Consider the following 24,064-nt stretch of genomic DNA (forward strand, 5'->3'; position numbering starts at 1 on the left):
TTCATGGAAGCGGCATGGAAAACCTCAGCAATTCCCGAATCTCCACTGCAATGCACACATGTGAGTCTGCCGCTGGGACGGGGGCAGAGGTGCAGGGTTAGATTTCACAACGCTCCTTTCACAAGACTGGCCTCAGCCTTGTGCGCATTTGCTTCCAAGGCTTCTAGTGACGGTAAAAGACAGCACCTTGGACTTCAGACAGCTTTGATGGCGAGTTTTCAAGCTTTGTTCTTGCGATACCTTTGCAACAAGGAGTTGTTTGGTGTCTGATAATAGTACAGAATTCAGTGATAAAAACACTCATTTCCTCGCTAGCTTCATCCGAAAGTGGGAAGAAGAGGGTGCAGGAGGGATTAACCATTGAGCCATGTGGATGTACACACTTAAGTGGGTTCCTTCCTACGTGCCCAGATCTCTGCCAGCTGTGTACTTGTTCATCTTCCACAGGGGGGTGAGGGTTTTCCTCTGACGTAGGGACATTCCAGATGGACAAGAGTGTAAATGCCAGGTTACATTTTTAGGGGCTTACTAATGGAGCCGCAGCAGATTAAGAGGGCAAAGAAAAAGGAAGACTGCTTATCTTAGTAGCGAAGTGTGGACCGGACACCATTAGATTTACTGTTCATGAGATCCTCTTCTATTGACATTTTATAAACTAACAGGGTATTTCAACTTGCTCCAAGGGATAGAGAGGAGATTCTTAATGCTACCTTTTGTTGAATTAATATTTCAGATAACCTTTTAGTAAAGCCACTTATCAAATCTTGGTTTTAAAGTTAACTTTTAATCTTGTCTTAGGGCAAAACACAACAAAACAAACAATGCAAAAAAAAAAAACCCACCCAAACAAAACCAACCCCGAATTTAATTTATGCACATAAATTAAAAGACTTTTTGTTTGGAGGGTGGGCTTATCCTGCAAGTGACTTTTCTCTCATCTAAGCCTTGTATATATGTTCTAACAGTTCTAGGAGACAAAACATTTCAATGTGTTTTCGTGATTTGTGGCATATTTACATTTTATTGTGACATTTGATTCTCTTGAGTTTTCGCTAGCATAAAGAAAGTGGCATGTTTTAAATTATATTAAGAAAATGATTTTTATTTGCCTTTGCATGAACTTTGAAAATAATGAGTTGCTGTGTTGTTTTTCATTCACTTTTTAAGTACATTTGAAAATTTCTATCTGCTTTGATCATAATGAGCTCTTCTCTGCTCACATGATCTTCATTCAGACTTAGTGAAGGAAATAAATTTCCCTGCACATCAACGTTTTGTTACATTATAGGAAATGCTGCTGAGTTTTGGAATGTGACTTTGCTTCAGCTGCTGTTTGGTGGTTAATGGTTCAGGATGTTTGCCAGCTGCCATGGTTTGCTGGCGATGTCAAAACCTTTGTAACTTCAGACTCAAGAACCCAGTACTTATTTTCCCCTTTATTAAATGCAGGTACCATGTTTAGAAGTTCATTTGTTCCAGACCTCTGTAAAAGTTTGCTCTGGACAAGGTGTTTTGCTTTGTGGAAAGAACTTTTCCATTTACCAACATTGCGTTGTAAAAATACAGCAATTATTCATCTCACGTTTATGAATAAGCATTTGGATTTGGCTTTCAAAACCGCATGGATGCCTAATGAATATTACTTGCTAGTTGTGACTTTTATTTGTGCCTTGAGCGTCGTGTAATATTTTTTTCCCCCTGATGAAACAGGCAGTTTTGGATATTAGGACTTATTTTTTTCATGATCCCCCATTGGGCCTCTATGAGTCATCTTCTGGGCACAAACAGAAGCAAATATATAATTGCACAGCCTCTCTTACTCCACAGTTATTGGATACAATAATTTGTAATATGCACTGAGCATTTTTGCTAAAGGAATGTACAAAAACGTCTTCAAGATAATCCCCGTGTCTATCTGAAGAGTTTCAAAAATTCCACTTCCTTGGACATTCTAGGCATCTTAGATTGGACTATGTCCTATCTGGCTAATTGTGGGGTTGTTATCATTTGCATATGGTAATTTAACTTTCCCTCCCCTGCCACCATTTCCTCTTTGCTTTACTCCTGTAAAACAAACACTGTGCTCCACAGGGAGATCTGCTCCATGCTCTGTGAGGACCTAGAGGGGAGGGATAGGGAGGGTGGGAGGGAGACACAAGAGGGAGGGGATATGGGGATAAATGTATACATATAGCTGATTCACTTTGTTATACAGCAGAAACTGACACAACATTGTAAAGCAATTATACTCCAATAAAGATGAAAAATAAATAAATAAATAAAATATAAAACAAAAACAAAAACACTATGCTCTTTCTGTTTCATTTCCATATTTCTGGGAGTATATAATTTGTACACATAAAATATCTTAGAAAATATGCATATCATCACAGCTCTTTGGAAGCCAAGAAAGGGATCAAAGTAATAGTCTGATTCATTGTAATTATTGCTATATTAACCAAAATTTAACCCCATAAGATATAATTTCTGCCCAAGTCTAAATTGGGCAGACATTCAAACTTCACATTTTTCCAATATATACAACTGTATACTGAGAAAATATTGAGGCTAAAATAATACAATATTCTGTTTACTGTTTTGAAAAAAAGTATGGTGTTTTTTTCATTTATGATGTTTTTTATGAAAGTACTCATCATGCGTGTTTGGTCATAGTGGTAGACTAATGGTAGAATTGGTTTTTCTAGCAATATAAAATATTTTTACCTTTGTCTGTATTTCTTCAAGTGTTATTTAAAATTATTTGTGCAGTAATAAACCATTTCATTTATATGACATTCATCCAGCAATGCCATGAAGGTAAATATAAAGCACCTTTCATACATGAGCCATGAAAACTGAAGGATGGTTTTCTGAAGTCAGATCAAGTCTATGAATAATTAGGGAAGGAAGTTTGCTCTCTACACTCTTCAATTCATTTTATCTCTCTCTATATATTTATTTTCTTTCAAAATCAAAGCAGCAAATAATACTTTCGACATATGATATGCCAAATTATAAAGGATGGATGCATTATTGACCACAAATCATATTAGAACTTTAGGAATAAAAAACAAATACAGTATTTGCAAAGTATATTTTTTGTGTTCAGTGAATTTTGATCAACTTTTCCATCCAAAAATAAGTTTCTTTTGTTTATGCTATATATTATTTTGTCTAATATTTTATCAGAATACTTTTTGAATAGCAGAGTTCAGGGGAAAATGCTTTTTGGGGGGAAAATTTTTAACACAGTCTTTTCCAAAGTGTGTTTCACAGGATGTTAAGAGTCGTTAGTATGAAATAAAATCTACATATTTTCTGATCAGAAGTTTAGGAAACACATGGTTAAACAAAATGTGAAGCCTCTAATGTCGAGAGGGAGATATTGTCTAAATGTCATTGGCCACAGAACCTTCTTTCTCCTGGAGCTCCTGTTCTGTAGAACACATCTTGGAACTGTGGGCTTAGTGCATGCCCAGGACTGGGTCTGCAGAAGTGGCTCCAGCCATCCTGTACTACTGCTTCTTACTCTGTATATTACAGGTCCCCCAAATGTCATATGACTTGGAGTCATTGTCATGACCCATTAATTGCAGCACTTTATAAATAATCAAATTTGTACTTCTTACACCTGCCTTTCATCATTGAAAGCAAGCACACAAGCATCTAGACCTCTCTTTGGCTACTTGGGGCTGCCTTCTCTGAAGGCTATTAAGGAGAAAGAACCATTATATCTTTTTTTTTTTAATGATAAATCTTTTATTAGAAGAAGTTCATTCCAGGGCATTGCATGGTGCTGCAGATGTTTTCGCTTCCCTCCTTAGCAAACTTACACACGTAAACCAACCCTTTTAATAATGAACCTGGGCAGCAAAGATGAATAAAAAGCCTTCTCGGAACCATCATATCTTAAAGGAGACAATTCAGTGCTTCCCTATAATTCTATCTGAGTTGTCTGAATTCACATTGCTATTGTAATGCCTCGATAAGGATATAATTGATCAGTGAGTCATCTGATTTCAAAACTACCTTTCCTGTTAATATTCTAAAGGTAGAATATATTGTTTCATCATTAAACCTTTGGGTGTGAAACACTCAGTGCCACCTTTTTGGATGTCAAGACATTGACCTCTTGTAGGGTTAATGTTTACAAACAGTCCTTGGAAACTTTTGGGCAACAGTGATTCACCACAGGGATGCCAGTGGTGAATGACAGGGATATCCAGGGCTGTTTCTCCACCTTCCATGGAGCATATGTTTTGATTTCAGCGAGGTCATCGATGCTAGACTTTAACATCAGCACTTTCTCAGAAGGATGAAGCTGGTGGTTCACCTTGGCTTGCACCTCAGACACGTGGGTGTAGGATAAATGATTTCTTAATGATAGTTCAGGGCGGCCAAATCTTTTATCTCCCTGAGTTTATTGGCTCTCTTACCATTGATGTTAATTGGCTGCTTCTGATGGAAGGGGGCTTATGTTAAGTTAAAACCAGAACGTGAAGTCTCTTTCTTGATACGGACAACTGAAAGTAAATGCCATGAGGTCTGTGAATGGACGTCGTGTTGTAAAGCCGTTTTGCCCACTGCTGATGTCTTGAAATGTAATGAACTAGAATTTTAGAGATTCGACTCCTCCTTTTTCTCTCCTGGGTACATACGTGATGATGAGGGGGGGAGATCCATGCTCTTAAGGTTCCTTTATTGATGCATTAGTGTTGTAATGCTCAAAGGCAAGAATTTAAACAATGGTTATTGGTATGGGGCAATAGTATCAACGGCGATGAGTATCAATAGCAATGCTGACAAGTGTGTATGGTGGCACTGAGTGATAGGGAGAAGGTGTTAGGGGAAAGGGGAAAAAAATGTTGGGAGCAGGAGGGAGGGAAGTGTAGAGGATGAAGGGACCGAGTGCCCCCAATTACTGCATCCAGTGTCATCCAGGCCTTGCGCCATCCAAGTTCAACTTGAAAAAGCTTTTTGGGTTATTTTGATTAGTGAAACCAGTAGTAGTACCCTATACCGTACAATGGGGAACATACACTCAAGCTAAATAGCATTTTAAAGGTCACATATATATTTTAGAGTTTTCTGTAGACAGATAATTAACACAATGATAGCTCTCCGTTTGAGCCCTTCAGATCTGTTCTCTCCAACCAGAATCATGTGCACAAACTCAGGTCTGTTTATATGTAAACTGTGTAATATCTTAAAGCTAACGTCATTGTTTGCCCCTTCTCAGAGTACAGGCTGTTTTGATCTCACAGGGAATATTTTTTAAAAGTGGATGTCTAAGAATGTAAGCAATGGGGAGGGGAGATGCAGCTGTTTATGATTTACTTTTTAATCTTCTTTCTGTTCTCTCGTGGCCCCTAATGTCAAAGGACCTCTCTTTACCTATTCTAGTGTATGGCTTATGGCTCTGGAAGTATACTTTTTCTGGTTTTTATTTTGGCTTTCTAAATAAAGGATGGAAGAACTGAAGGAAAAGTTGTCAGATAAAAATAGCCCTGCGTCTACTAGATCTTGAGCTACAAGCATTGGGCCAGTAGAGCTACAGTCCTAGAGTAAAAAGCGTTTCTATTTTATGGGGACCATAAATGTCAGGCCTTGCTCTTTACCTTGGGGCCCTGTTTGTGTTGTTTATCAGAATCTATTAGTCATACCCGGTTGCTTGTGTCTACCACTGTCTAGAGTCTTCAAGGAATGAGAAATTTCATATTTAGTGTTTTTACAGGAGAGCGTGAATTAAAGGATAAAAAGGTGCTTTTATGATGGCAATCTCTTTTGCAAACTATTTTCCCAAAGTGAATGCATTTCTGATATCCAGGTGCCTATTATGTGAAATGTTGTTTTAGCTGATTTCGTTTAGATTTATCAGAATGGCATTTACTGTGTAATTTCTCATTACCCTTTGTAAACACGAAGCTTACCCCCCATTTCCTTTCATAAAAACAACTTTGTATATTCCAGTGGACTCTACTTAGATGAGAGGTTTGACAACACTTCCACCCATGCTTTTTATAGCATTGTCTATACATTTGTGGTCAAGAGCATGGCTTTGAATCCCAACTGCCCCACTTACTAGCTTTGAAATCTGGAGGAATTTGCTCGTCCTTTTTGAACCTCAGTTTCTTCGTTTTTAAACAGGGGTAGTAATACAATCTCAGGATAGTCATGAGGACTAAATGAAATAATGCATAATTAAAACCCCTAATACAGTGCCTGACATGGAACAAATGTTGGCTATGTTGTTGATGGAGACGCTAAGTGACTGTGATGTGTTAGTGGGTTTGGTAAGTTTATATACCACACCATCCCCCCAGGAATGGTTTACTGAAATATTTAGGGAGGGAGGAGGATACAAGAGTTTGTATTGCTTGTATTGTTTGAAAACAGTTATAATCAATAGTAAAATTTCTGTATTTCCTTAGTCATACTTGTAGCATTAAAAAAATTGGTTGAGTTTTTTTTTTTTTTTTTTTTTTTTTTTAGCAAAAGGGGATAACACTTTTAAAGGGTTAACAAACCCCTGCTTTACTCACTGCCAAATGTGAGGGAAACCTCACAAAAACTTAAGAGCCCAGTTTTTCTGTGGCTGAAATTACCCTTAATTAAGTCTTACGGACCTTAGAATATGTTTGTGAGTACATACGATTTTCCTGTAGATACTTTTTTAGACAGTACTGTTATTGAGAGCCAGTTATGTACCAAACACTGATAAATCAAGTAGAGAGTTGCAGAGAAGAAACCTCAAGAGCTATTGGGGAAAGGATATTAATGAAATGGAACTTTTCACAGTCTCAGAAAATTAAACTTCATGGCATACATGGAGTATGGTATGATTCTACCATGCCTAGATATAGTTTTTCCTTTCAGCTAGTGAAGTATAAACATTCAGGTTATAAGAGTTCGGGGTGCTTTATACTTGCTAAGGACAATCCATTTTAATAATGGATCAACTTTTAAAATTGTAAGTTCAAAGCAAAATGGGAAGCGCCTTCATGCCCAGCGTTAAAACAGTTGTAACTCGGGCAATATTCCTTATTTGAGACCAGTGGTAGCATACGATGAGTGTAATTGCTGGTGTTTCCTTGACAACATTTTTTTTTAACATCTTTAATGGAGTATAATTGCTTTACAATGGTGTGTTAGTTTCTGCTTTATAACAAAGTGAATCAGTTATACATATACATATGTTCCCATATCTCCTCCCTCTTGAGTCTCCCTCCCTCCCACCCTCCCTATCCCAGCCCTCTAGGTGGTCCTTGACAACATTTTTTGAGGTACTCCCCTCTGCAAACGTGTCTGCAGCATGACTGAGAGCAGAGAGCTTCAGTGTCAAGTACCTTCCTTCCCCTTTCATTCCTCTTCTGTCCCCCTCCCATTATGGTTTCTGGTGGCTTCTAGCTGCTGGGTAGAATGAATGAATTGTTCTGCGTTGGCTCAATTGTCAGGATCTGTGCCATGTGTTTTACTGTCACCATCTCTTTTAATCCCTGATACAGGCCAATGAGTTAGGCACTTTTAATGCCCTTTTACCAGGAACTGCAGCTCATTGAGGTTGATCAAGTGCCTGAGTCCCAGTAAGTGGCACTGGGGGAGCTAAGGTCTTACCACTGTGCGGTGCCCACGTGGGTCCAACAGCGAGTGTCCTGCAGGCAGTTTCACTTCCTGTTGTATCCCAGAGATCTTGGTGAAATGTGTTCCCACTCTGTCCCAACTGGGTAGGGTAACAAGTCATGTGAATGACACGGCGTGTGAATTGCACTGCCCAGCCAGTGATTTCGGAATTAGCTCTTGGGAGTATCTCTGGCCACCTCATCATGTTCCTGCTGTTTCCTAAAGCCATTAGAAATGTTTGCTTGTCTTGCCTGGGCTTGTGTTCCAGACCCAAAAACTTGTACCTCCTGGTCAGAGAGCACAGGGTCCTGCCCAGTGAATGAAATTACCATCTAATAATGAAGGCCTTTGTACTCCTGTGAAACTTTATTGATGGGGAAATGGAATCTTGTAAACTGACTTCCTGATAAATCAGACTGATGGGCACGCTCTGGACTTGGGGCTGTTTGCCTTCCTTTAGAGATTGGGACCAGTTTGCTACCACCTGTTGACCTGAGTGGAAATTATTAGCACCCACAGACTATCTTTTTTGTGCTTATTTTTCAGTCTTTTCCAAATTTTGATACCTTGAAGTCATGATGGCTTTGCTGCTTCCCCTGTTACTACCCAATGTGCTGCTTCCAGATCTTCCTCTGCGCACATTGATGGTCCTGGGGTGAGATATCTGCATGTGGAATCATCCTTGTCCTTAAGAAAGACTTTAGAGGATGAATTAATACTCCTGGGAAGCATATTTTGATATCAGTACTTTTGATATTTCAGAGTTAAAGGTGCCGTAGATTGTTATAGTCATTGAATTGTGATGTTGAGTCTGCTCATTTATTTGAGATAAAATCTGAGTAGGCAATTTGGTGGCTTTTACCACCTGCGGGTCCCCTCAAATAATAAAGATGCAATGTTGGGAATTAACCTCTGATTTATGCCTTGTGGTTTATTTGGTAAAAGACGGCAGAGGGCAGGATGCATACATTTCATTGAGTTGGGGGAATGCCCGTTTATTTTGGTTCTGTCATCTGTGAGCTAACACACATGGCCCTCCTCAGTTCCTCTTGACCAAAACTGCCAGACATCAAAGTAATCAGCATTCATTTTTGAAAGAGATAGGAATGTATTGGGTCACAGTTTCCATCCCCCTTCTCCCAATCCAACAGTCTCAGTCTCCGATGGCCTGAACACTAGACAGGGTACGAACCCATCAGTGTGGAGTCTCTTAAGGACATCTACAGTAACTCTTGTTATCTTCCCCAGTGTCCTCTCTGCAATCATCCAGATCCTATGTGTTGTTCCAGGGCCCTGGAGGCGGAGCTTTCTTATTCTTCTCCAGTTAACTCTTCTAGAACCTTTTCCACCTGGAAATTTTCCTTCGTGTTTCAATTCAAAGCTGTTTTTGCAATTTGAGCCCATTTACCCTATGGAGATGGAGAACAGATGGCTTACAGGGTAGTCCTCCTTATAACTCCCCAGCTAAGCCCTCTTATTATTCTTTTCTATCAATTAAATGGTATGTTTTCTCTTTTAGGTTCTTTACTCCTTTGCTACTCAAAGTGTGGTCTCAGATCAGCAGCCCTGGCGTTACCTGGGAGCTGGTTAGAAATGCAGAATCTTGGGTCCCACCCCAAACCTAGAGAATCAAGATCTGCATTTTAACCAAATCTTCAGGAGACCCTAAGCACATTAAAGTGCGACAAGCACCACTTTATTTTATCTCTTCGTAATTTGGTTATTATTTTCTCTATGCTTTTCTCTAGTGCGCCTTAACAGTGGAGGCCAAAGTCAGACATGGTATCAATAATACAAGAGTGGAAATATTTTTAGCAAGTGTTTGTCTATCTCAATTCCCGTGAATATTTTGAACTGATGATGTTTAAATATTTTGAACTAGAAGTTAAAATATTTTGAACTAAATTGATGTGTAATCTTCATTTACAAGGAATGTGTAGTCTTCAGAGACTTTGGGGGAGGTCCTTTTCTGCTGTGTCTTGACATGCGTCACCTAAAGAAACCCCTCACTGTAGTTGAGTGACTTGGCTGCCAGGAATCTTGCTTTGCACTTATACTGAATACCACCCTGTCTTCTTCTTCTATTGGGATCGTTTTGTTTTTCTAAAGAGTTGGGCTCTTGAGATTTTAATGACTCATGGTTAGAAAGAGTGCTACTTTGGGGGTGGGGAAACTCCAAGTCTCACCCCAATGCTGCCACTAACCAGTTTCATGAGCTTGGGCAACTCATTTAATTATGATTTTAACTCTTATCTAACCACACGATCAAGAAAGTCCTGATAATACTAGGCCTGGGACTGCTTTGATTGTTCTGTTCCTATTAATCCATGAACCCTTTATACAGTGACTTGGTCATGGAGTAGAAGTTGCCTATAGAAATAGGAATGGGGCATCTAAAACAAAAATTGGGATAATTGTCATCCAGATATGTATTTTGATTGGTCACTGTCCGAACCTCCTTACCACTTTGATAGAACTCTCAGGTGGGAAAAACTTGCTAAGTTGATTTTTTTTTTTTATTGAAGTATAGTTGATTTACAATATTGTGTTAGTTTCTGGTGTACAGCAAGGTGATTCAAATACATACATATATATGTGTATATATATATATACTTTTCCATTATGGTTTATTACAGGATATTGAATATAGTTCCCTGTGCTATACAGTAGGACCTTGTTTATTTTATATATAGTAGTATGTATCTGCTAATCCCAAACTCCTAATTTATCCCCCCTTTTCCCTTTGGTAACCATAAATTTGTTTTCTATGTCTGTGAGTCTGTTTCTGTTTTGTAAATAAGTTCATTTGTATCATATTTTAGATTCCACACATAAGTGATATCATATTAGTTGAATTTTTGTTGAGTTTTCCTTCCGTTTCTTGGCTCTATCCCTGGAAGAAGTGCTACTAAACCACTAAATGGTCAAAGGCAGGGGCAGAAGGCCACCATGGGGAAGGGTCCCAGCTTATTTACTCATGTCCAGTGGTTCTCAAGTCACCTTCCTATTGACTTTCTCTAGCTGTGCATTAGAATGGGAAATTAGCAAGGGTCTGGTTGCTCTCAAGGCTTGCACCTCTGTTGAAAGACTCTGGGAGAGCCTTTATTTCTACTGGAAGTTCTCTAGGGAGGCTCCAAGGAGAAATGGTGTGTGGTAAGTCAGTGGCTGTGTTTAGAGGCCCTGTTAGGAACTGTGATGGTTGGGAGTGAGGAGAGCTGAGAATGGGAAGACAGGAAGAAAGGAGCATCTCTGAAGACTCTGTCTTGGCCTGGACCTTGACCTAGTCACATTCTTCCTTAACCTGTTAAGGAAAAAAAGCATGGAGAAACCAAGCAAACAGGTAGGCCATTGTCCATTGGTGACATGGTTTTACAGAAAAAAATGTAAGGCAGTTTAAGAGCAGAATTAAGCAAAGCTCATCATAGAGCTGTTAATTAAGTGTTAATTGTAGCCTGTCTCTGGTGGATAGTAATATTGAAATTGTGTGATTCGGTTTTAGTTTGAAGGCATTTTGTCAGCGGCTCAGGCTACAGTCTAGAAAGAAGAGAAGCTGTTGTTTTCTTTGTGTACCTTAGGACCACAGCAGCTTCTGTGGCCTATATTGAAAGAGGATCTGTTCTTATCACCATTACCTTAGGATTCATTCAGAAAAACTTCATATCTAACTACCTGGAAATCAACTTGTTCTCTCTGTTCATTGTCTAGATTTTAGGCTTTCGAACACTGTATCCTCTCATCGATGATGGTACAAGTGCAGTGCCCTGCACCACAACCCCCCACCCCGACCCTGCTATTTTTCTTCAAGTTTAAGTTTAGGGAAAACAGACCTAAAAGTGTCTTCCTGGGAACACGTCTTATATTTAGAAATTCCAGTTGCTGTTTCTATCTCAGTCTTGTACTTTGACTATTTTTTTTGGTAATAAATCATCTTCCAAGGTGAGTATTTATTTCATCAAGTGAAAAAACAAAACAAAACAAAACATGTGGGTGACTTACGAGTAGCCTCTTAGAGAACAAAGTCAGTGGATGTATTTTAAAAAGTCAACTAACTCTGGAACCGAGGGGACCTAATCCTTAATTTTTTTGTTTGTTTGTTTTAACTCCCAGACATTTGAAGGGCAATGAGGGGGACTAATAGTAACAAGTAACATAAGGAAGGTGTCTTCTGGTTCACAGTGTCCTTCTCTTGTTATCTCATTGAGTTTTGCAAATGATTGTGAGGACAAGGTATTTTCTTCACTTTATTACACTGTGGAGGCAAAATTAGGTCAAATGCCTGGTCCAGGACCATACAGAAGGTCCTGGCTAAGCTGGGCAGAGATACAGACCTGGGAGTGATCAGATGTATTTCCTTGTGGGGTTGATCTCTTTTCCGTGGTCAGAATAGGGGAGCAGCATCACACCCTGCTGGTCTTCCCCCAATTCTGTTGCTCTGGCCTCAGTAATCCTGGTATTCTCCCCGCTTCAGTCAGTGTTTTGCATTGCATCCGGAAGGTTCCTGTTTTCCTTTGGAGCAGGGACATATGAAAACATGGGGCAGGACTGGTTAATCAGATTAACCAGCTAGCTTCTAGTAAAAAGGTCGCGAGGGAGGGGGATGCAGTAGAGGTAACTTTCCATCAGTGGTAAATTGGGAGGCACCCACTGGGACTCTGAGGTCATGGTGTGACAGTCAGCAATAAAGCAAGCCTCGGAACAGGAACACTTCTTCCCTCCAACTCTTCCCTAGAAGAGTACTCGGGAAGTGATGGATGTGAACTCCAGAAACAGCTGACGAGTGTGTGCATGGCTTCCTCCGTTTTCTCAGCTACAGGCAATAGCTCTGGAACATGGTTTCTCAGCCTCAGCACTACTGACCTTCTGGGCCAGGTAATTCTTTGTTGTAGGCGGCCACCCTGTGCACTGTAGGACGTTTGGTAGTATCCCTGGCCTCTACCTACTGAATGCCAATAGCATCTCTCTCACCTTACCCCAACCCCAGATGTGACAACCGAAAGTGTTACCAGGCACTGATAAGTGTCCATCGAAAGGAGAAATTATTCCTACCCCCTCAAATTGAGAACTATTGCTCTAGAGACTTTGTGGAATGCTTGGAGGCCAGAGGGTCTCTTTTATGAGACGTGGGTTTAGCCCCACGAGCACACTTCAGTCCCGATGACTCCTGCCTGGCACTCCAGTGGGCCTGGGGGTCGCCTTCACAGACCCCATTTACCTCGCTTGGGACTGTGATCCCCTCAGTCACTGATCAGTATTCTTCATAAGGGTTCCTTAGTTAAGAGCTGTCACCACCTCTTCATTAGGATTTTGGCCCAGCTGTCCTCAGACTGCTTCTGGTTCATCCAGCCAGCTAGCTCAGTACTGCGCTAACACGATGCGCTTAATTCAGCATGCTGGTAGGAAACTTTTTAGCAAATGCCATTTTCCAAGTCAAAAAGGACAAGGCCGAGATGTCAGATAATGGAGAAAAGAGGGAGGAACAGGGCACAGTGGAAGCGAGACTTGAAAGGTGAAAGCAAAGGACCAGGAGCTTGGGGTCAGTGGGCGAAACGTCTGCCCCTCTTCGTCAACTGGAAGAATTTGCCTTCTTATCTGAGACAAAAAAGAAGTGTTTGCAGTTAGTTAGAAATCTGCACCATTGTCTGCTTCAAAGACCTTCGAGATGCGAGCGATGTGTACATGATCAATTATTTCAGATTATCTTTCCGATTTCTTCCCCTCCTTTTCCAGCTGCCAACGATTAGATGTGTGCATCTGGTAGCAATTTCAGTTTTTCGTCAAATTACTCAGGCAGCATCGGCTGGCTGTGGCCCTCTCCTGTTCGGTTCCTTCAGATGAGAGATTGGGGAAAAGAATTCGGAAACAAAAGCCGCCCAATTCCTTCCCCGACAATTAGAAACATGCTTTGGCACCTGGAAATCGTGCATAAGAACCTCATTGAACATCCATTTAAGCCTATTCATGAGAATTCTTTGTAAATTCTTTCCTGTAGCATTATAAGTCTTTCATTAGCCGACTTTAGAAAGGGTGGGGGTACTTCAAGCTTCTAATTTCTTCCGGGAAAGCAACAGAAGAAGTGGCCTTTCCGTGACATTTCTGTGGATGGCATTCACTGAAGACCTGCTCAAAGATCTGCTAACGCTCTCCGTCCCGGTATTTAACTGGAGCTGTGCCCTTTGTAAGTAAGCAGGTCTTTGTCTAAAATCGTGTCACAGGGTCATATTTTTAGCTTTACTGCTACTACTTTTACGTTTTGTTCTGGCCTTGCCCCCGTACCCACCTCCTTTCTGAAATAACTTTGTCTCTCTTCCCAAGATACATCCTAACCTTGGCTCTGCCTTTGGTCCTTGGCTGCCGTCTGGTCTGTGGATTCTTTATTGCTTCCTCTTCCCACCAGGGCGTTTTGGGCTGGTGTGCATTCAGGTATCCGGAGAGGACATGAGATCCAAGGATTTCTAGTTGTTCATGACAGTGGTTCCAGTAAGATTTAATGACTGAGGGCTTATTATGTGTGAAACACAATGACGAGACCTTTTCATGTATTATCTCATTGAACCTCAGTGATAACCCTCTGGAATGGGCACCGTTAGCCCCATGTTACAGGTGAAAAGATTGCGATTTAGGAGGGTTGGTAACTTTCCCAAAATGACAGAGAGAAGGGTAACGAGAGTAGAGATAATGTACATTGTCAGTCTTTTTTAAAAACTTGGAAATAAGCCCTGAGTTAAAATTGATCAGTCTTTAAAAAGCATTAGCAGCTATGTAATGGCTCTATCTTCATTCTCAAAATAACCTGCCTGGATGGGGTTTCCTAAATTACATTTTAGAATTCAAAATTGCTTACAGGTTACTCACGTATCACTCAGGTAGTGGCAACCCAAGGGAAACACATTTATTCTGTTACTTTATTGTAAGCAACACGATGCTCATCTTTAAAGTAAGCCAATTATTTTAGAACCTCTGGCCTTCTGTAGTCTAAGGTGGATGGTCCAGTTTTCCATCCTCCCTCACATTGACTTTTGTTTAATTATTGCTCTCGTAGCCCAGAGATCTTTATGCCTTGCATGTCTTTAACAAGAATTCTTAAGGTAAAATGAATGAGAATTGTGGGTTGAATACATTTGAAATACGCTGACATATACTTATATATTTATGATCTGTTTCAGTTGGTTTCAGAGAGCATTCTTTCATGATTTAGACTGCTTAAGAAAAAAAAGGGGGGGAACAGCTCGCTTAACTTCAAAGAAACCCAGATGAAATTCTGCCCAACATTCCCCCTTGGTATACTCAAAGCAAGAAGACAGACAAAGGCTAAAACCTTTTTGTTTGTGATTTATGCTGATGCGTTTAAGGAGATGTTAATTAGAGGTGTGTAGTAGGGAAAGTTTCCTTCTGAGCTTGACCTTCTTATGAACAGCTGGGAATGGCCCTGTCCTGTGTTAGGCCAGTTTAATGACCAAAACACCTACAGGAAGGAGATCAGGACCACATGGCTGAGGTACCTCTTGGTTCCTTTGAAAGATGCTTGTTCAGTTCAGTACATTTTTCTTGCATTACCAGCCTCTTCCATAAAGTCAACCACAACCTGTATTATCGGGGACTCCGACTAAAACTTGCAGTAACTAGGAAATAAATTAAACACGGGTTTTCCCTTTTCTCCAGCTGCCAAAAGTGATGTCAGTGGCGTTAATGATCCTTGCCTCTGCCCTCTGCAGACGGTAGGGCTGTCTGTGAGAACACTTGTTCTGTGCTCTGGTTCCTGGGCTGTTACAGAAAAGCTGATGATGGTAGATGAGAGTCAATTGAGCAGCCGGACAATTACTAGAAGGTAAAGTCAGGCACTTGCTTCCTTCAATTTATGAGATGACTCCGGGGAGTGGGCAAAGAATGCGACCTCTATGAAGTATTTAACAGAAAAAGTAAAGGCAAGGGGGCTAGGTCTGCTTGCTTCTCCTTTTGCCTAATTGCGGAAACGGTATTGCAAACACCATGTTGTAAACGAAGCCGTGATTTTCATTTAAGTCTAGTAGTTTGATATCAGAGCCAGACAGACAAAACCTATGTCCTGTATTTCTGAACATCACAAAAAAAAGAAAAAAACCAATGTGAAATTACAATATAAACCTCAGAGCTGGGATGGTACTTCCTGGGAGGCAGGAATAACTGCAGAATTAGCTCCCACGAAGGCAGGAGAAGGAGTGACTTTTATGACTTGTCTCCTCAGGTAGGGAAGATGATGTCCTGTTATTTTCATGCCTTCAAGCAACAGGTTTATTTTGGTTGAGCTCTGTTAAAATGAAAGCTTCCTGTCTCCCAGCACATGTGGTCTGACGTGAAATGTTAGAGGGATTGTTTTTCTGAGTTCCTCTACCTTGACGATCATGTATGTGGGGACTTGTTAGAATTTTGGCAGAAGAGAGATCTGAGACATTTGGATTTACATTTTGGGGGGAGACCGTTATGGTATTGACCCCCACTTGCGTTATCTTTTAATTACCTTTTGCCTTATCAGCATGCTCTGTCTTTACTGAAAAGAATGGGCAATAACTGAAGTGTATATTCTTTGGCTTAAAAGATTTCTAAATGTTTATTCAGATTTCCTTAATAGATCGTTGACGGAATACTTTTCATTGTTGAGAACCATATGTTGTTGCTGTTTAAATCTATCTTCTCCATAAATCCCTGACTCTTCGGAAAAGTTTCCAGACCCTCCTCCCTCTGCCCTTTGTTGTTGGGGAAGGAGACATCCACGGCGCTGACAGCCTCCCCCCCCCCACCCCCGCTGGACCACATCGGGAGCCCACAGGCGTGACGGTCGCCCTCCCTTTCTTCTTTCCTTTGCGTAATATGTGTGCCTGTCTTCACTGGTGGTCTCCTGAAGTCACCAGCCCTGCCAGAAGGTCTTTCCCTGGGACAAAAGGGGAACTGGAGCGAGATGGCCTCTCACATGTTGGCAACTCTCCCCGAATAGCCTTCCTTGGCAACTCTGCGCTCTGGAAGGGCTGGCCAGCAACCTTGTTATTTTCACCAGCCCTCCCCCATGTGACTCGCACCAGGCAAAACTGCTATTTAAGCAGCTCCATTAAAAAGCTCTGGCTTGGCCGATCGGTTACCCTTTGCCATTTAAGACCATGAAACCGAGTCTTTTCCAGCTCAATTCTGGCCTAAGATGTTGGTTTCCTTCCTTTAGCTACAAACGGCTTTCTCCTTTCAACATAAAGTAGCAAACATCTTGGGTCTTATCTCTAACTTGACTTCTTTAGTTCAATCCTAACTTCATTTTTTTCTTTTTGGTGATTATGGTCTGAAGGCTTTAAAACAGAAGCCTTTTTCACTACTTAGATCTGTCCTTTCCCAAAGTCTCAGCTTGCCCCCATACCTCCCAGCCGTACCTTGTGAAGAGCAGAGAAATGTTCCCCTTGGCCCAAACTTCAAGCTCTCTGGATTTAACTTTCTTTTCTTTGGGTGATTACCGTAGCTAACAGAGCTGGGCTGGTAATGCTGCTTCCTCCCTAGATGCTGCCATCAAACCCACATGGTAGAACCCAAGCTCTAAGTCAGGAAATTCCTTTCATAAGGGGTTTCACATTCCGTCAGATGCATCCATGCTTTCGTTTATCTATCGGAGATTGCATGGTGAATGGTAAAATAAGGAACACCTACACACTACCAGGACTATAAATGTATTTGATACTGATGATTTAAAAAAAAATACTGGGCCTGTTTTTCAGATTTCAGGTACGCTTAAAAACAGAGTACTTTCGCAGTATGTTATACGGTGTTATAGGTAAGCATTCTGGAAGACTTGATCAGCTCTAAGTTAGCGGTACCGTGAATTAACTACGGTAGCATCAATGAGGTAGCTGAGGAAATGAACTGTGTTCATGGTTAGGGGTACACAGTTGAATATAACTGTGCGAACTGAGAAATCAACAGACCTGGGAAGACAGAATATGGGAAGATGTCACAGGTGCTGTGTTCAGCATCCTGCAAGGTGCAGAGCTCCCTACCCACCTCTCTGCTCTCACATCCCTTCCACCTTTTTTCTCCCTCTGATCCCAGCCAAAGGTAACCTTTTTCTCCTCCGAGAGTAGTCTCCCCCCACCCTCCTGGCTCTTCTGAATACTTTGCCTGTGCCGCTCCCTTAAGGACTTAGGCTTTTGGAAACCAAACCCAGGAAGCCAGAGGGGTTTCCTTCAGCTTTCAAATTGTCATACTTCTCCCCATACACAATGAATTGGGAGGATGGGAAAGGGTAGAATACCAAGGTTTAAAATGTTGGTTAACATTCTGTGTTCTCATCACAGATTTTTTCAGAATGGGAAAGATCTAAATGTGATTAAAACATTATTTCCTCGCAACTTAAAATATTTTTGACATTAAATATGGAATATTAAAAGTTCAAATCCTTTAAGTAAATAATGAAATCAGAACCATAGCTGAATAGTGGTGTTCCTTGGGTGACAGGAATTATAATGTTCATAATGAATTATATGTTTATTCCTTCTTTACATTTACTGTCTCATAAATTTTCTATATTACGCTCAAGATTTTTTTTTTTAAGTCACAGCTGTTTATGTTAAGGGAAAGAGAAATGTGCAGTTTTGACACATTTCTTCAAGTGGAGGAATTTATTTATATGAATTTTTCTAGTTGAATCTACAATATAAGATCTCAAACAATGATCTCCATTGAAGAAAAGTCATTACTGTAGTTACTTTTTTTTTCAAGCATAGTTGGATAAAGAAGAGTTTCTTTCTGGCTACATTTTCCTACATGACAACAGCCAAGCAACTTACAATATTATACTCCCATCTCCTTAGTAAAAGCAGAAACCGCTAGTAACGTTCTAACCAGGTATTTTAACTATGTTGGGCTTAGCTCAACAAATTGACAGGAAGTTTCAAGGCATTTAAATACAAGATAAAAACTTTTAGCCAATGGGTTTGGCTAAAAATGCATTGCTGAAAGGGTGTGGATCCTTCTCTTGTACTTATATCATAACCTTATGCTGTTTTCAGCAGCTTACTCAGTGGAGACGAATCAGTAGGCTGAGATAGTGTGAAGGGAAGCGGAAGCTTTGTTTTTCAGCTTTAGCCGGCATAGTTTAAGTGGGTCGAGTCCAGAAGATGTAAATTCCTGCTGGATACAATAGTGCAATAATCCATAGGTCTCAAGCAGCATTGCCCAAGTGTTGACTTATTTGATAATGCTTTAAAAATTACATTTTTCATTACTGGCAACAGGATTAGGTGGGTTTTATCCTGTGAGAAGACACATGCGGACCGTAGATGCTGATGTGGTGATGAAATTTTGTCAAAATGTAATTTCCTGCTACTAAATCTTGTGACAGGTGCATCGTATTTCTGGGTTCAGAAGTTATTCCCCAGTGATGTAACTAGAGAGAATGTATAACAGGAACATCACCATTTGATATTTGCACAGCTCTTCTCCAAGGATATGTTTTGCTTTTTCCGTTTCCAGTTTATGAGAGCTACAGATGAGTTTTTGTAAAACATCGTAGCAATATTTGCCTCATATGGTTGGTTGTGAGTCGATTGGAGTTGTAGATATAAAGTGCATTAAACACACATTACCCATGTCTCCTTTTTCAGCACGTGCGTTACAGCCTTTATCGTTGTATATTTTTTTAATTTGTCACTCAACAGATGTTTATTGCATTTAATGACTGTGGGAGGCTAGTATTGCTTTTTTTTTTTACATATTCCCAAGTTACAAAGATGTATGAATAGCGATTATATTGCATGCAAACAAATATACACGGTTGCCCTTCTTCAAGTAAGTTGTTTTATTCAAGCGCAGCCCTTCTTGGTCGCAAGTGTGTGGAGGCGGGCATATAGACAGATGAACTGAAGTCCCAGGAGGCGTCTGCTAAGGTCTGTGTGTAGTGTTAGGAGAGTTCCTTTCCGACAAAACTCATTACAGCAATGGTAAACAGCTATGGTTTTGGAACTTTAGTGTTTGGAGTTCTTTGGCTTTCGATAATACCTTGCTGCGAACCATTATCCAGCTTAATCAGCTCTTTTACTCACCGTATTTGGCTCTCAAAGCTTTTTGGCTGTCTCCAAAGATCAAATGTGCCCTCAGACGGCCAAACTGGCTGCTATAGAGACCATTCAAAAGAATATGCCCAAGGCTGAGAAGGCAGTTGCAAGAAAGAAATGGGACTTGAAGAAGGCATTCCAAAAATGCTTCGAACAATGGCTACATGATTGGAATAAGTATGCAGACACCAAGGTGGCTGCAGGAAGGAAGAGTCCTCACTGAGGATGTCTGTTAAAAATCTTTGTCGTTTACTCAGTAGCTAAACTTTATGTACAGACACACACACACACACACACACACACACACACACACACACACACACACACACACACACACACACACACACACACACACACACACACACCCTTGCACAAAGATAAACAGTTGTGAACTTCAGACTCTCTCTTTAAATTTTTCCAGGCCTCTATCGTCTGTTTATAGCTTCTGTTCCCATTTCCTCAATGTCAGCCTTGCCTACCACTTTTCCCACTTTAACTTTTTGCTAGACTCCTAAGTTGATGGTGCCGGTAGGTAGCGTTAGTGGCTGAGATGATCAGGATTTACGATAAAGGCTTTGAAAAGTAGTATGCCGAGATTTTGGAGTGGAAGGTGTATGAAGGAATTGTTATATCCTTTTATTTCCTGCTCTTTGAACATACTACTTGTGGAAAATTGCAAGGATGGCTTCTGAGTGGCCCAAAGCAATAGATTTCAGCATCTGGCGAAGCCTTTTTTTTTTTTTCTCTCCTCGAAGGGCCCCCAATTTCTGCCCGTCTGCATCCATGCAGGTTGGCACATGTGATGACACAACTGGATATAGTTTGTTCCTGTGCTAAGCTGTTCATTCAGCTGTTCTGGATGAGAGCCAGATGTAAGATGAAAAGCACATTGTGCATCCTTAACTTTCCCCCCATTTTACATAAATTGGTGGTCGGTTTGTTTGTCTCAAGCCTTTGTAATAAACTATGGCCTTCCTACTTAATTTTAGGCCGGGATGTATGAAGCTGTGTTAAGCGGTATGTAGATATCCCGGTAGGAACATTTTGGTAGATTGCAGTATGAATTCAGGAGAAACTTGAAAGTACAGTTTTGAAAGGCCAGGTTTTCTTTCCCTTGTAGCTTTCACAGTAAATCCTGTTTCTCTGGCAATTAAAGAGATAAGCCTGGAGTGCTTTTTTTGTTTGTTTTTTTTTACCTTGGTGTCTCCATGTCAAGGCTTTATTTGTAAGTAGAAAAATAGACTTTCTCTGTCATTTAGGGGCGGAGTTAAGACTGTGAAATGAACAGAAATCTCCTGGTAAAACTGAGTCCTCATCTGGCAAATTTCAACCTCCCTGAAAGCCATTCTGTACATGGTGAATGCTGGCTGGTCCCAGCCATACTCTCCTTCAAAGAGGAGAGGCAGAGAAAAGAAGAAGTGACGTTGGTCAACATTTACCTCGTGTGGATTTTCTAGTCTATCGCTGTCCTTGTGGCTGACCTGGATCGTTACTGCCTGCGTGTTGATCATATCACAAAGCATGTCCTTGTGGTCCCTTCACTTATTTAAAGACGGCTTGGCCTGTCCTTCAAGGTTCCTCACCGCCCACCCCAACCTGCGTCTGTAGACGTCACTCCTCCTACCCCTCTGCAGATATCTTGTGCTCCGACAAAATCACATTCCTCCCTTGGCCTGTCCAGGGCTGGGCTCTCATCCCACGGGGCCTCGTTTTGTCCTGCGCCCCCAGTGGGAAGTGTGCCTTGTCCCTTTCATTCGTTCTGCTCATATTTAGTGAGTTCCTGCTAGGTACCAGCCCTTGTGCTGGGCTCTGGAGATGCAACACTGAAACACCATCCCTGTTTCCACATCCCCAAACTATTCCATTTCTGCCAAACCAAGCCGAGTGTGTCAACGAGGTGCTTCCATTCCTCTCCTAGCTAGAAGTGTCCTTCCCACCTCCATACCTCCAGAGCTTTTTGCTTATGTGCCTCTATCATGGTATTCACCCTGTTTCTACTTTGCATTCCGTCTGTCTGTAAGTGAAGCTTACCTTCCTTGCTAGAATTTCTAGAAAGCAGAGCCTATAGCAGAATTCACCTTTGTATCCTCCACAGTACTTAATGCAACCATTTACTCATTCAACAGGTATGTTGATTAGCTACTCTGTGCCATCTACTGCTCAGGACATTCTATGAATATTGATGTTTATAGATACCTTTTGGATGCATGAAAAATGGGGACCTCAGAAGGATTATCTAATGTTAAGACTTGAGAGCAAAAGAGGCTTTATGAGGTTGAAAAGGTGTCTCCTCTCTGGAGGGGAATGGGAAGCACCCCTTGAGGTTTGACTTTTTAAATTGCATAGAAGAAATGTTGTATTTCTGCCAGAATAACTTATTTCTGTTAGACCTAAATCGGAACCCCTTTCTTTAGTTAATGGTTAACTAGGTCTCTTTTGCTTGGATCTCCTTTTGCATCTAAAATTCTCCTGTCAACCGATGTCAGGTTAAAAATCGATTTCAGATTTTGTAATGTTAAGCCCTGCAACTTCAAATTCTAAAGTCTGTAGTTGACTTTTAACCAAAAGAAGATTAAGCCTGGCCTGACTGTAACCTGCTTAGCATATTTTGTAGTTGTTTTACACAAATGCTGCAGTGGGCATTTTTGTTTTGATCATAAGAACATCAAAGTGTTTCGTATTGCTAAACTTCTGAAACCTCCAAATCACATCGATTGGTTTACTGACTTAATATTGACTATTTTGAGTTTGTGATTGCTTTAGACTCTTGCATTTTGAAAGAAAGTTAAGTACAGTTTGTTGATTGTACTGAAGTCCTCAGTACTGCTTGTGCCTGGAGCTTCAGTTTTTCTGAAGCTGCCCCTTTTAAAAGGTGCTGCCCCTTTTAAAAGAAGAACCCTAAAAAGCTATCAAACATGCGTTTTGAGATGCCCATGGTGACGAATTCTTTCGTTTTCCTTTTCAGAATGAAGACCTAAATGACCTCAGCAAATCCTCCTTTAACTCATGGGTACCCAGACTCTAAATATTTCATGATTCACAACAAGGACCTCACATCTTCCTCCTCAGTAGATGGTACGATGCACCCATTTCAGTTTGTTTACTTTACACAATCCTCAGGAGTTTGTTGACTGAACTGCACGTTCTATTTCGTGCCAAGAAAAAAGCACTGTGACACCAGAACAATGAGTCTGCATAAACTTCATCTTCGACCTTAAGGACTTAGCTGGCCACATGAGCTGATGTGCCCCCCACCGTGCCACAAGAGAATGGGTTTACGCTCATTGCATTTACAAGACACATTTCATCTGCTGCTGAAACCGTGTACGACAGAGCATCATTGTAAATTATTTCATACGGAACTGTTTGCTTTGGGTGGAGAGAGTATTAAATATTTAACATAGGTTTTTGATTTATAAGTGTAATTTTTTTAATTAAAATGTAACTTTTCTTACAGCACATCTTTTTTTGGGATGTGGAACTGAGGTATACAATGTTCTGTTGTAAAGAGTGGAGCAAATGCTTAAAACAAGGCTAACGAGTAGAATAGGGTACGATCCTTGTTTTAAGATTGTAATTCAGAAAAGTAATATAATAAGAATCATAGTGCCATAGGTGGTTCTCAATTGTATAGTTCTATTTGCTGATACTATCTCTTGTAATATAGCCCTGATGTTGAGCTGAGATCCCTTCAAGAGCTGATCTTAATTTCGTATTTTTTTTTTCTGTAAGGCAATAGGCCATGTTAATTAAACTGAAGAAGGGTATATTCTACTGGGTATTTTCAAGTGTCAGCTTAAAATTGGCAATTGAATGGAAGCAAAATTACAAGAAAAGGCATTCAGTGTCTTCCATTGTATATACTGTAAAGAGGAGGCGACATGGGTGATCCCTTCGAATCAAAAGCTCTCTTTGGAATGAACAATGTGGGTGTTTGTAAATTCTGGAAATTTCTTTCTATTCATAATAAACTAGAGACTGTTGATCTTTTCTTCTCCCCTCCCCCACTTCTGTAAGCTTCCTGTTCCATTGCCACCATTTTTTTTTTTCTGTTGCACACGTTAGGATCTTTCATTTCCTGCACTGTCTAGAAAGATGTAAGACAAGTGAATACTTTTCTTTCATTTCTAACCAGAAATTAAAATTCCAGAACGTGTTTTTTTTATCATGACCAGGGCTACATGTCACTTTCCTTAAGACTCTTATCTCATGTTTTCTGAGAATGTCCAGTGTTACATTGTTTAACTGAATGTAATTTGGTCCATTTGCCCTGGTGGCTACTGGCCTATGCGTGATTAGTTAATAAACCCAGGGCACAGAGAGCACATCAAAGCATAATGACCTGCTATGGAAACATCTAGCCAGCAGTGAAAATGTTAATC

The 24,064-nt window shown here is 40.6% G+C and overlaps 1 protein-coding gene across 1 annotated transcript in view; it reads left to right on the forward strand.

The window, feature by feature from the left end:
* Positions 1 to 23,673, forward strand: part of IRS1 (insulin receptor substrate 1) — a 62,368-nt gene extending 38,695 nt beyond the window's left edge. The window contains exon 2 of the mRNA XM_082657969.1: positions 22,648 to 23,673. The gene's annotated coding sequence lies outside the window, so the exon portion shown is untranslated. The remainder of the gene's footprint in view (positions 1 to 22,647) is intronic.
* The last annotated feature ends 391 nt before the right edge of the window (positions 23,674 to 24,064 follow it).

Source organism: Grampus griseus, assembly GCF_964374135.1.
Source record: "Grampus griseus genome assembly, chromosome: 7".
Lineage (NCBI taxonomy): Eukaryota > Metazoa > Chordata > Mammalia > Artiodactyla > Delphinidae > Grampus > Grampus griseus.